The following is a 15192-nucleotide window of genomic DNA, read 5'->3' on the forward strand; positions in this document are numbered from 1 at the left end:
TTGAAGATCAAGAAGCTTGGATCAAGGAGATTTGTGGAGATTCAGATTACTCTTCAGCAGGAGGTCGTTTTGGAGGTAATGAATCGTTATCCTTGGCTTTCCCCTTTCTAGATCCATTTTCATGGAAGTTTAGGGCTTGTTTGGAGATGATATGATGAGATGTTGGTGTATAAGTTAGATCTGGAGTTGAAACTCCAGATCTGAGCTCTATTTGGATCAAAGATGCAGAAAGCCCTTTTGGTTGCTATGTAAAAGCCTTTCCCCAAGAGTTAAGTCCCTTTCTAGCTTGGTTTTTGGTATTATGGGGCAAGAAGCACGTAAAGGTAGCAACTTTATGTTGCTAATGGACTCTAGAGACCCCGATCTATTGTTTGGAGCAAAGGAGCAGCTCTGTGTCTCGAGATTTTGGGAATGCACGTATGGACTCGACGAGTCTGGGAGATGACTCGGCGAGTCGGGCTAGAGATCAGACTTTGAGTCACGTAGTAACTCGGCGAGTCGCATGGGTGACTCGGCGAGTCTTATGATGATGAGCTTGGACTCGACGAGTTGGAAGAACACCTCGGCGAGTCTATTGAACATTGTCGTGGACTCGGCGAGTCTGTTCTTGGACTCGGCGAGTCTGGTCGCAGAACCCCTAACCCCTTTTGGTTAAGACGTAGATCAGTGAGTCGAGGGGTGACTCGGTGAGTTGGACAGGATGGGACTCGGAGATCGTTGGACTCGACGAGTCTTGGGGTGACTCGGCGAGTAGACTCGGGTTATGGGAATTTCTGAGTATAGGGACTCGACGAGTCGACGGGTCGACTCGGCGAGTAGAGTCAGTCAGGGAGGTTGACTTTGACTGAGGTCTTTGACTTTGACCAAGAGTCGACCAGTTTGACTTCCAAGGGTATTTTGGTGATTTTGGTATTTATGGAATTGGTTCTTTGGTAGTGTTCGGTGGTGGAGTTCATGTCGGTGATCGGAGCAGCTGATCTTATCCTTTCAGTCGGCAATTGCGAGGTGAGTTATCCTCTCTATATCGACAGGGTCTACGGCACCAAGGCTGGCCCTTTATCGGATGGAAATCCGGGTATTGTTTGTTATGTTATTGTTTTGCTAGATCTGCATCCTGGTATTTAGGATGGTGTTATGTTAGTGACCTGGTTAAGGTCGGTACCCGGGATATAGGGTAATGTTATGCTAGTGAGCGGTTAAGTCGGAATCCTGGTTAGGATGTTGATATGCTATGTGATCTGTTAGACTGTTTGTCTGGTTGAGGATTGTTATGTGATTGATTGTTTTATGTGCACATGGTTGTTTCACGAGGGTTGGGTTGAGGCGGGTCCTGCTTTGTGCTGAAGGCCAACATACCCAGGGCGGACCGGATATTCCGAAGGCCCAGCGAGCGGTCCGGATAGGCTGAAGGCCCCAAGAGGGCGGACCCGACGTGCCGAGGCTCGGGGAGTGGACCAGGCCGACTGAAGGCCCGGTGCGGGCGGACCAGTCATACTGTAGACTCAGAGAGTGGACCAGGTGGATTGAAGGCCCGGTGCGGGTGGACCAATCACACTGTAGACTCGACGTACATGGCTAGACTCGGAGGGTGGACCAGGTGGACTGAAGGGCCGGTGTGGGCGGACCAGTCACACAGTAGACCCGATGTGCATGGTTGTTCTATTTATGATATGTTATGAGTGTGATATGTGTGGTTGGTATTTTGGGGGTAACTCACTAAGCTTTCGGGCTTACAGTTTCAGTGTATTGTTTCAGGTACTTCAGGAGATCGTGGCAAGGTGAAGGCGTGATCGTACCGCTCCTCATGTTTTATGATTTATATGATATGGTTCTGGGGGATACTCTGATGTTTAAACTATTTTGAAAACGAGTTGCATGAACGTAATGGTTTTTGAATGATTAAAATGTTTTAACTTGACTCAAATTTTATGGGTGTTACAAGTTGGTATCAGAGCCTTGGTTTGAGTGAATTGGAGGAAACACTCATGTGTCTCCAGTCTCAAATTGAGGACAAGGTTATAAAACGATTTTCTTAAAATGTTTTCAAAAATAATAAAAGGAGGATGCAAGTGTACGATCAGCCGGAGCTCGCGGATAGACCCCAAAATACCTTACGGATTATTTGAGTTATGATATATGATTAGAACAGCATGCTAGTACTAGGCTAGGGATCTTCAGGAATTGCATGATAGAGTTGCCTGATTACATGATGCCTGCTAGCCTAGGGTTTCCTTTATATGAGATTGACATCATTACCGTAGTTGCTTAGTGTATGCATCACGGTTATACATAATTAAGATCTTATAGCCTGAGAATGTTTGATTTGGCCTTATGTTCTGTTCTTGTTTGATTGGGAGCTTAGGGTAGGATTGGATATTCGAAAGTCTATAGGGTCCAGCGTTATGTATGGAGAGCATACACTAGTGCTGCAGGGTTGATGGAAGTTTCATTGATGGTTGGGTTGTGTGAGGCCGGGAGGCCAGTTATGAGATATTTAGCATTCCTCTAGGAGTGAGGATTGAGCGCTCACTATGTTTATGTACATTCTTAGGGTGTTGTGGTGATACTTGAGACAAATATGGGTAGGTGTGGAAGGTAGTATGGGCCCGTACTACTAAAAGCACAGGACCCATACGCGTAGCAAGGAAATCACAACCCCTGTGGTTTAGTTGGGAGTTTGTTCTAGGTTATTATATGGACTATACGAGATCTTTCTGGTGTATTATCAGAATGATGGTTACGAGATGTTTTGAGACCGGATCCGGGTCACGATCGGGAGCTGGCAACCAGGATAGGCCAGTATTGTCAGAGGATCGTATCAGGGAGATCATCCGGGAGGAGGTGATCGAAATTGTTCGGGGACAGATTCTGAAGATGATTAGGTCTATCAGGACCGCCATGGTTGAGTATTCTGACGAGCGCTATGCAGCCATTGCTGAGACGGCTGCCGCAACAACTTTAGCAGCTGTAGCAGTGGCAGGGGGAGGAACCGGTCGAGGTTTTCAGTATCGGGACTTCGATAATACGAAGCCCCCTACTTTCGATGGAGTTCAGGATCCGATCGTTGCTATGAGGTGGTTGTCAGACATGGAGGGATGTTTCTTCACGTGTTCATGCCCTGCTGATCAGAGGGTGAGATGTGCTCTGAACCTTTTGAGGCTCGGAGCAAAGGATTGGTGGAGGTTGACTACGAGATCTTATTCTGATGCGTAGCGGGCTGCGGTTACGTGGGATCAGTTCCGGGAAATGTCCAGTACCTGTTATGTTCCACGGGTTGAGAGAGAGAGGTTGGCTCAAGAGTTCCTGGAGCTGAAGCAGGATTCAGAGTCGGTGACGGAGATCACCAGGATGTTTACTGAGAGGGCGATGTTTTGCCCAGAGTTTGCTTCAGAGCAGGCTCAGATGTCCCGATATCTGAGTATGCTCAAGAGGGACATCAGGCAGTTTGTGTCCACGCAAAGGTGTGATACCTTGTTAGAGCTGCAGGAGGCCGCCGGGCGGCGGGAGTTAGAGATTGAGTTGTAGTTGCGAGAGCAGAGGCAGGCCCCAGTGCAGTCGCAGCCGGCACCGAAACGGTTCAAAACCGTTGACTCCAGGATTGGGAGTCAGAGCAGCCACACTTGCGAAAAGTGTGGGAAGGGTCATACCGGAGTTTGTAGGTCCGGTGGTGTGTGCCGCAAGTGCGGAAGAGAGGGGCATTATGCGAGGGATTGCCGTCAGTCAGCCCCGGTGCAGGATATGAGGATATGTTATCATTGCCATCAGGTTGGACACTTGAGGGCCAAATGCCCACAATTTGCTGCAGGAACGGTGCAGGCTCCAGCACCGGCCACTTTGAGGATTACTGGCAGGGGTCAGGGTGGAGCGGAGCCTCCGAGGGCTCAGGGACGCGCTTTTCAACTTACAGCAGAGGAGGTCAGGGTAGAGCCGGAAGCAGCTGCGGGTATGTTTCCTTTTTGATATCTTGTTATCTTGTTGATTGTGTAGTATTGTAAATCTGTCTTCATTGTTCCGCATGTTTCATAGTATGATTGAGGATCTTAGTAGTTTGGAGTGGTAGTTAGTGTTCAGGAGGATTCTTGGTCGAAAGATAAGGTATGTGATCTCGTTGCTTGGAATAGTGACTGCGTTGCGAGGAGTGTTCAGTTAAGATTCGAACTTCCTTGGAGTTCAGGTGTGCGATGGCGGTGTTGGATATAGTGTCTAAGTCCATAACTTTATTTGGTATGTACTTGACCCGACCCGGCATGGTCCATTTGGGTTGCATGGCATTGCAATACTTGGATAGACTAGATGAGAGAATAAGGCACTTATGATTATTAATATATTATAAGTTCTAATATATTAATAATAGTATTATTTAATTAGTATTGATCAAGTATTAATCTAGTATTAATTTGGTGATCAAAGTGAGACTAATTAAATATATAGGGTTGATTATGACAATCATCAATTCTTTTATGGTGGATTAATGATCCATGGTTTATGGGTTTGGTTATAACCATATGGAGCTCCATGGATAGTCCATGGGAGTTACAAACCCATGGGTCATGAGAAATCAAGAGTCATGACAATTAAGGGCATTCATATGTAAACCCTAATTGTGACAACACTATAAAAGGAACCCTATGGCTAGCAAAATCGTGACCTAGTTTTTCTAGTGAGGGCATAACCGATTTTCAAGTGTAAGAAGTATTCTCTCAAGTTATTCCAAGTCTTGTGGTGTTGTGTGAAGCATTTGAGGCACAACATTTGGGGTGCTAGGCTCACAAAGTCTTGAAGGAATCCAAGCAACAACAAGGTATGTATTTCTACTAGTTTTATGTTCTATGTAATCCCCATGCCATGCTAGTTAGGAAATAACCTTGAAAAGAAATTTGCATGTATATAGAGAAAACATAGATTCAAGGTTATTAGGGTTGCATGTACACTTAGGAAGTGTTAGAATGCTCAAAACCCATCAGTGGTAATAGAGCCTAGGATTGTTTTCTGTATACTTGATGCAAAACTGCTTAAAAATCGAAAATTCTGCACTCTGACGACTGGACTCGCCGAGTCCATGGGGAGGACTCGCCGAGTCCATGAACAAATTCATCCTACTCGACGAGTAGAATAATGCACTCGACGAGTAGGAGCGTGCTGGGCAGTTTTTTCGAGTTTTGTTGCTGAAAATGGATTAAGATCATTATCCCAATCTGTTTTGGACTTGTAAAATCTGTTTTTCAAAATGATAATGATTATGTTAACCCATTTTACATGACTTTTATCAATTTTCAAGTATTATATATGTTTATATGATTTTCTTGAAATTGTTTGACATGAATTTGTGTTCATATGAGTTTAGAATATCATAGGAATTATGTGTAACCTCCATGTGTGTTTAATTCATGATCTTAATGGCTATGATGGCGTCCATAACTTGTCCTCAAGTTATGGATAACCAAAAGTCACTTCTTTTAATTATGATTAAAGAACTAAAGAGGTTTCATAAAATGAAGAGTCTTCATTTTTTATGAACCATTAAAACTCATAAGTTACAAATTGAAGAGATTGAAGAGACTTGGAATAGTTTCAAATCTTGCCCTCAAGTTTTGGAATTTGAAAAGTCTTACACTTTAACACTTTAATTCCAAATTAAACCTTAGATTTTTAAAAAGTTTAAAAATCAACACTTATACTATTATTATAATTTTATTATATAGATATGTATAAGAATATGTCATTCTTACCGTTAGTAGGCCTCATTCACGAAGCCGGTCTATAAGGGGGTATAAGGTTGTTGCCTATAAAATGGTGACTTAATGGGTGTCCACTCTCACCCACCGCTTCCTTGATCGGTGGAGGGTCGTTAGCCGAAAGGGTAGGATACGACTTTAAATACTCGTTAAAAGTATAATGAATTATAAAGTAACTATACATTATAAATTCCCAATCTTAGTTACTTTAGGAAAATGTGAAATTGGTGCTAGCCCATAAAATTACACTTTGTACCTTACCAAGTCGTTAGTGGAGCGTGTGTGGTTAACCGGCACACTAACATGGACTAGTAAGAGTGGCAAAGGGTAACTTGACCTTATTATAGATCGGTAGAGCGTGTGTGGTTAACCGGCACATCGATTGGGTAATATTGTTGAGGGTACCAAGTCAATTTGTATGGTTATTCACACCTTGTTTGTGATCCTCGGCATCCCAGTCACAAACTTGAGAGGGCACAATCGAGATTCAAACATGCCATTGAAAAGTTTAATGTATCTCAAAAGATCTTGGAGTTTCAAAACCAATAAAACCTAATAATAAAATATTTCGTTCTTATGGTGGAAATTGGTAAATCGTCATTTACCTACCTTCAAATATTTTATAGTATGGATTACGGCATCCCTCTTCCAACTATAAATAGTTTGTTGGATCCTAGCCTTAATATTTCATTTGGGTGAATTATTAAGGATTCCTAATCTAATGAAACTTGTCTTTCTTTCCTTTCAGATGTCTTCCAACAATGTTTCTGGCTCAAACCCAACAGGCTCCTTTTCCCTTATGAACTTGTGTGGTAAGGTCATCTTTGATGGATCCAATTTCAATGAGTGGATCAGAAACATCAGAATGATTACCCGCTATGAGGACAAAGAATATGTCCTCGATAAGGAGCTTAAGGTTGTGAATGAAGCCACTGCTACTCCTGAAGAGTTTGCGGAGTTTGTTGCACATGAAAAGGATGCTACTAAAGTAGCATGCATCATGATGGCCACCATGACTCCTGAACTTCAAAAATCCTATGAAGATTTCTACCCCTATGAGATGCACCTGGATCTAATGGAAAGGTACCATCAGAGCGCGTGTCAGGAGAGGTATGAAATCATCTCCTCCATGATAACCACAAGGATGAAGGATGGTGAACCCATCACCGGTCACTTGCAGAAGATGCAAAGGTTCGTTGACCGGTTGCTGAAGCTAAATGTTGACTTTCCTGAGGAAATGGCGATTGACATCATTCTCCATTCCTTACCTCCAAGTTATGATCAGTTTCGTATGACTTATCATATGAACAAGGAGGAAGTCACACTTAGCAAACTTCAAGGACTCTTAAGGACAGCTGAAAATGGCCTTAAGGGTAAAGCGGTTGCTATTTCTACTCCTTCAACAGCCCCTGTTCTGGCTATTGGGCAGGGAAAGGGTAAGAAGAGGAAAAGCCCTTTGAAGGGTACCAAGGGTAAGACTCTTGATGGTTCCTCTTCAAGTGGGACAAAGAAAGGTCCCATTACTCCTTCTTCAAACCCAAAGGAAGCACAGTGCTTCTATTGCGAGGATAAGGGACACTTCAAGCGAAGCTGCCCTAAATATCTGCAAGATGTAAAGGATGGGAAGGTTAAACCCACCCATGCAGGTATTTACACAATATTGTCTAATAACTCATCTAATGCTAATTCTTGGGTGCTTGATACAGGTTGTGGTATTCACATTTGTACTGATTTGCAGGCACTAAGAAGAAGTGAGCAAGTGGAGTACGGGAAGATAAACTTAGTCATGGGCAACAGGAAAGCATCACCTGTTACCAAGATAGGAGTTTATTCTTTATTGCTTAATAATGGGTTAATGTTAGATTTGAATAAGTGTTGTTACTCGCCCGAAATGGCGAGAAATATTATTTCTTTTCATGGCTTGTACAAACAAGGTTTTTCATTTTCATTTGATAATAAAAATGGTGCTATTAATGTTTATTACAATGATGTATTTTACTTTAAAGCATTACCTTGTGATGGTGTATATGAAGCCGTGAATGTTGTAGACAATCTAGGAAATAATGTGTTGTATATTGATTCTTCAGATAGCTTGGATAAAGCATCCTTGTGGCATTGTCGTCTTGGACATGTTAACAAGAAGCGCATAGGCCAACTCCAAAAGGCTGGAGTCTTGGAATCATTTGACCTCAAGTCAGATGATAGTTGCGAGTCTTGTTTACTTGGAAAAATGAAAAAGTCACCCTTCACAGGTACTTGTGATAGGGGTGAAGGTTTGTTGGACCTTGTACACACGGATGTGTGTGGGCCCTTCAGAGTTGCTACAAGGGATGCTAATCGCTATTATGTGACTTTTACTGATGATTACAGTAGATATGGATATATTTACTTAATCAAGCATAAGTCAGAAACCTTTGAAAAGTTCAAAGAATTTAAGCAGGAAGTGGAGAATCAATTGGGCAGGAACATCAAGATGCTCCGTTCCGATCGGGGAGGAGAGTATCTTAGCATTGAGTTCCTTGACTATCTTAAGGAATGTGGGATTGTCTCACAATTGACACCTCCCAGAACACCACAGTTGAATGGTGTAGCTGAGAGGCGCAATCGAACCTTGTTGGATATGGTTCGTTCCATGATGAGTCGAGCTTCGTTACCAATCTCTTTCTGGGGGTATGCCTTAGAGACTGTCGCCCATATCCTTAATCTAGTCCCTACTAAAAAGGTTTCCAAAACACCTCACGAGATGTGGACTGGGAAAGTTCCTAATTTGGACCACATCAAGATTTGGGGTTGTGAAGCTTTCGTGAGGCGTGAGACTCATGATAAGCTTGAACCTCGAAGTGAGAGGTGTATTTTCATCGGCTACCCACAGAGATCCTTTGGTTACCTCTTCTACAGACCCAGTGATAATGTGGTTTTTGTAGCAAGAAGAGGATTCTTTCGTGAGAGAGAATTCATAAGCCAATGGGACAGTGGGAGGCAAATTGACCTTGAAGAGCTTCAAGAGTCAAGTGGTGAAGGAACCTCAAATGCTATCGACCAACCTGAGGAGGAAACTCCTGTTGATCCGATAGATGAGTCTGTACCTCCAAGACGTTCCACTAGGGTGAGGAACACACCTGATTTTTATTATGGTTATCACATCACCACTGAAGGTGATACATTTATTAGTGATAGTACACTAATAGATTTGGATGAACCTAATAATTACAGGGAAGCCATGGCAGGCCCTGAGTCTGCTAAATGGAAGGAGGCTATGGACAGCGAGATTCAGTCCATGTATGACAATCAAGTTTGGAACTTGGTTGACAATGTACCAGGTCGTAAGACAGTTGGGTGCAAATGGATCTTCAAGAAGAAGACCGACATGGATGGGAAGGTACATACTTACAAAGCGCGACTGGTTGCGAAGGGCTTTACTCAAACTCTGGGAGTTGACTATGATGAGACCTTCTCACCAGTAGCTAAGATTAAGTCTATTAGAGTATTGTTAGCCATAGCTGCATTTCATGATTATGAAATATGGCAAATGGATGTCAAAACCGCTTTCCTTAATGGAAAGTTGGCTGAGGATGTTTACATGGCTCAACCAGAGGGTTTTGTCGATACAAGATACCCTAATAGAGTGTGTAAGCTTGATAAATCCATTTATGGATTGAAACAAGCATCTCGCATATGGAATCTTTGCTTTGATGAGAAAGTCAAAGAGTTTGGCTTTTCTAGGAGTGAGGATGAGTCTTGTGTGTATGTCAGGGCTAGTGGGAGCATAGTTAGCTTCTTGGTGTTGTATGTGGATGACATACTTCTCATAGGAAACGACGTCCCAACCTTGCAGGAGGTTAAGTCCTAGCTTGGGAAGTGTTTCGCTATGAAGGACCTTGGGGAAGCTGCCTATATCCTAGGGATAAGGATATTGAGAGATAGGAGTAAGAGACTAATTGGACTTAGTCAAAGTACTTACTTGGATAAGGTGCTGAAGAGGTTCAGCATGCAAGAATCCAAGAAAGGGGAATTACCCATCCAGGGTAATGCCAAGCTGAGTAAGACTCAGAGTCCGAGTATAGAGGCTGAGATAGCTGAGATGAGTCATATACCATATGCTTCCGCTGTGGGTTCGATCATGTATGTTATGACTTGTACTCGCCCTGATGTGGCCTTTGCTTTGAGCATGGTCAGTAGATATCAAGGGAACCCTCGCAAGGCACACTGGACAGCGGTAAATAACATTCTCAAGTATCTGCGGAGGACTAAGGATTGGGTCCTTACCCTCGGAGGCAGTGATGACTTGAGAGTGGAAGGATATAGCGATGCTAGCTTCCAGACTGATAGGGATAATTTCCGCTCTCAGTCAGGCTGGGTCTTTATCCTAAATGGAGGGGCAATTACTTGGAAAAGTTCCAAGCAGGAGACAGTAGCTAATTCTACTTGTGAATCAGAGTACATAGCAGCAAGTGAAGCAGCTAAGGAGGCGATATGGCTAAAGAACTTCATCGAAGACCTTGGAGTTGTACCAGCTATAAAGGAGCCAATGGAAATTTTCTGTGACAGCGAAAGTGCGGTTGCTTTGGCTAAGGAACCGAGAGATCACGGGAGATCTAGGCACATTGACAGAAAATACCATTTCATCAGACATCGAATAGAAGAAGGACTCCTCGTGGCTAAGAGGGTATCATCAGATGAGAACCCGGCAGATCCCCTCACGAAGGGACTGACAGGGTTAAGCTTTTACAGCATGCGAGGCGCATTGGGCTGAAGGATGATATTAGTTTCAATAATTAGATTCCTGAAACTTGTAAAATGTAATTGACATTTGATGATAAATAAAAGTTGTTATTTATTTATGAGTAAGGTGTTACTATCTTGTGTTGATTGTTTACTATGTTTCAATTTTGCATGTTTTTACTTCCAGAATAATTATGTTATTATTCAAACCATCCACAGTCAGTCAAACTTTGGAAGTAAGTATTGATTTAAGACTGTCATGAATTTCGCTTGTATGATTTGTCTAAAAGTGCTTTGGACAATGCAATGGTTGCTACAACATTCATGAGTACTCATAAGGGCTGAGTATTGGATCCAACCCACGCTCACTTGCATCACTTCATGGAATTTATCTCGAGTGATCGTGAGACGGTAATATCATATAAATCTTCAAACCTAGAGATATGAGTTGTTGACTATGAGTTGGTTATTCATTGATTGCACGAAAACGCATTGGTAACTCGATGTCATAAAACGTGCCTTTGTGAATAATTCAACAAGTAGTTAGTACAAGCATATCAGTCGAAGTTTATATGTTCCTTCTAGAAATAGAAGCGATATCTGGGCCCCTCGATGATTTGGTTTTGACCTATGTACCAGGCCCGGTCAGAACCTAATTGATGTGTTCAATTTAGTTCTATGTCGAAACAAATCAGAGATCGAGAAACAAATGCTGGATAATAAGTAAGACCATGTTCCATGTGTTTGTCCGGCTGATGTCATGAGAACAGAGGATTATATGATCACTTATCTTAAATGGTGTATCATCATCATCTCAGTTCCGAGAGACTTTAAAAGAGCTACGATTGCTAGTCGGATTATGAAGTCATATTTGCAAATATAGTTATTAGACTTATTTAAGTGGGAGACTGTTGGATATAGTGTCTAAGTCCATAACTTTATTTGGTATGTACTTGACCCGACCCGGCATGGTCCATTTGGGTTGCATGGCATTGCAATACTTGGATAGACTAGATGAGAGAATAAGGCACTTATGATTATTAATATATTATAAGTTCTAATATATTAATAATAGTATTATTTAATTAGTATTGATCAAGTATTAATCTAGTATTAATTTGGTGATCAAAGTGAGACTAATTAAATATATAGGGTTGATTATGACAATCATCAATTCTTTTATGGTGGATTAATGATCCATGGTTTATGGGTTTGGTTATAACCATATGGAGCTCCATGGATAGTCCATGGGAGTTACAAACCCATGGGTCATGAGAAATCAAGAGTCATGACAATTAAGGGCATTCATATGTAAACCCTAATTGTGACAACACTATAAAAGGAACCCTATGGCTAGCAAAATCGTGACCTAGTTTTTCTAGTGAGGGCATAACCGATTTTCAAGTGTAAGAAGTATTCTCTCAAGTTATTCCAAGTCTTGTGGTGTTGTGTGAAGCATTTGAGGCACAACATTTGGGGTGCTAGGCTCACAAAGTCTTGAAGGAATCCAAGCAACAACAAGGTATGTATTTCTACTAGTTTTATGTTCTATGTAATCCCCATGCCATGCTAGTTAGGAAATAACCTTGAAAAGAAATTTGCATGTATATAGAGAAAACATAGATTCAAGGTTATTAGGGTTGCATGTACACTTAGGAAGTGTTAGAATGCTCAAAACCCATCAGGCGGAAGGGTTATACGGTGAAGGTTACTCACTCCCGAGGGAGTCAGTTCATTGATAAGAGGGAATATATGGAGTAAGGGCGTTTGAGCCATGCCGGTTTTGGGAACGGTGGTTAGTAGTCGATGCACTAAGTGGGGGAGAATTGGAAAATTCTCCGGTGGAACAACATGCATCCAGGGATGGTTAGCTGTTGGATTTCAGCGTTGTGCTAGCCGAGAATGTTGAGATAGACACGTGGGGCAGGGAACAGACCATGGTTTTCAGAGAAAGTGATTGATTGTTGAGAGGCCTGGGATCAGGACGGGGTAAAAGATTCATAGAACGGATGTGGAGTTCGGAACCCCTAGAGGGCTAGAACAGACTGCATGGGATGGATTCCCGGAAGGAATGGTTCAGGGTGATGTGCGACGGAATTTGAGCGGTCCGGATAGACTGAAGGCCGGGAGGCGTACCAGTCAGGCTGAAGGCTCGGGGAACGGTCCAGACAGGCTGAAGGCCCAGGAGGGCGGTCCAGACATACTAAAGGTTCTGAGAGTGGTCCAGATAGGTTGAAGGCATGGGAAGGCGGTCCAGTCATGCTGAAGACTATGTATGTGTTCATGGATCGATAGGAGGAGGATGAGTGAATAAGTCACCATGCAATAGTAATCGATATGGTCTGGCCCCAAGTATTGATCATGATGATGGAGTCGGCCGGAGGTTCAAGGAACGGTCCAGACAGGCTGAAGGCCCAGGAGGGCGGTCCAGACATGCTGAAGGCTCTGAGAGTGGTCCAGATAGGCTGAAGGCCTGGAAGGGCGGTCTAGTCATGCTGAAGACTCTGTATGTGTTAGTGGATCGGTAAAGTGGAGTTTAGCTCAGTGGCACTTATAAGTGCGGTTATGGTTGTGGAGTAGACTTCCTGGAAAGGAAAGGTATGTAACTCCGGAAGGAGTGTGGGTCCTCTGAAAGGGAGGCAGTGGAGTAAATGGATGATCGAAAGTGCTTCAGTTATTGGTAGTAAGCACTAGCAGTGTACCAGATATATGGAAGCACATACGGGTTGGATGCCCATTGAGGTTGTGGCAATGTTGGATGATGTGCAGGCATGTTTTCGGTCTCCTTGGAAGAGGAGGAGGATAGTGGTTCCAGATCGGGGAATGGGACAGAGGAAGGTGATTTAGCAGGATAACAGACTCGGGAGCAGTCTAGACCGGTGCTGAGGACTGCATAAGGATGTTACAGTCGGAGGTCAAGGACCTAGAGATCGCGATAGGGAAGTGTGGGTGGATTGCACTCCGTTGTGTCGAACCGAAGGGTTCGAGGGTGACGCAAGGACAAGGTCCTTAGTTCCGAGTATGGTTGTAGGCTTGGGTTATGTATGTGAAGGTATTCCAACCTGGGGTATTCCATCATGAGGATTCGTTCCAGGTTGCTAGTTGTCAGGGTTATCGCCAATCTTGGGCGAAGGAATATGAATTAGTGTCTTGGCGGAGCTCAGTCGGTGTTGTGGTATCCAGTTTTCGCAGGTTGCGAATGAATGCGTAAGATGGAAGTAAGGTAGTGTCTTCAGGTGGCACTTAGTTGATGAGTGTTGTCGTCAGAGAAAAGAAGCCTATGGCCGGTTTGAAGCAGTTGATCAGGACCCTGCAAGGGAAGAGATGGATTTTAGGGATTCGATAGTAGTGATTGAAGGAATCTGGGCCGGTTTGAGATCAGTGGATGCATTGTGGGAGTATCATCCGGAAGTTCGTGTTGTCGCAAGCTTCGAGGACGAAGCCTAATTTAAGTGGGGGAGAATTGTAACATCCCAAGTTCGGAAGCAAGAAGTTGAAGGGTGCTAAGTGAAAATAAAGAAAGGGACTCGGCGAGTAGGTCTCTTGACTCGCCGAGTCGAAGCGGGTGCGTGGCACAGGGTTAAGTGGCCTGACTCGGCGAGTCGGCGGCTGGACTCGACGAGTCAGTGTTGGACGAGGAAAAACCCTAATCTTCGGGGTTGCACCCTATTTAAAGGACTTAATGTCCTCCCCTCAGCTCCCTTAGCCCCCTTTGAGACCCAGAAACCCTAGAATCGTGAGTGAGAGCCATTGGAAGCAAATTGGAGCATTGTTAAGTGTTTTGTGAAGAGATCTTGAAGATCAAGAAGCTTGGATCAAGGAGATTTGTGGAGATTCAGATTACTCTTCGGCAGGAGGTCGTTTTGGAGGTAATGAATCGTTATCCTTGGCTTTCCCCTTTCTAGATCCATTTTCATGGAAGTTTAGGGCTTGTTTGGAGATGATATGATGAGATCTTGGTGTATAAGTTAGATCTGGAGTTGAAACTCCAGATCTAAGCTCTATTTGGATCAAAGATGCAGAAAGCCCTTTTGGTTGCTATGCAAAAGCCTTTCCCCAAGAGTTAAGTCCCTTTCTAGCTTGGTTTTTGGTATTATGGGGCAAGAAGCACGTAAAGGTAGCAACTTTATGTTGCTAATGGACTCTAGAGACCCCGATCTATTGTTTGGAGCAAAGGAGCAGCTCTGTGTCTCGAGATTTTGGGAATGCACGTATGGACTCGACGAGTCTGGGAGATGACTCGGTGAGTCGGGCTAGAGATCAGACTTTGAGTCACGTAGTAACTCGGCGAGTCGCATGGGTGACTCGGCGAGTCTTATGATGATGAGCTTGGACTCGACGAGTTGGAAGAACAACTCGGCGAGTCTATTGAAGATTGTCGTGGACTCGGCGAGTCTGTTCTTGGACTCGGCGAGTCTGGTCGCAGAACCCCTAACCCCTTTTGGTTAAGACGCAGATCAGTGAGTCGAGGGGTGACTCAGTGAGTTGGACAGGATGGGACTCGGAGATCGTTGGACTCGACGAGTCTTGGGGTGACTCGGCGAGTAGACTCAGGTTATAGGAATTTCTGAGTATAGGGACTCGACGAGTCGACGGGTCGACTCGGCGAGTAGAGTCAGTCAGGGAGGTTGACTTTGACTGAGGACTTTGACTTTGACCAAGAGTCGACCAGTTTGACTTCCAAGGGTATTTTGGTGATTTTGGTATTTATGGAATTGGTTCTTTGGTAGTGTTC

Source organism: Lactuca virosa, chromosome 8, assembly GCF_052849685.1.
Source record: "Lactuca virosa cultivar CGN04683 chromosome 8, Lactuca_virosa_CGN04683_v6, whole genome shotgun sequence".
NCBI lineage: Eukaryota > Viridiplantae > Streptophyta > Magnoliopsida > Asterales > Asteraceae > Lactuca > Lactuca virosa.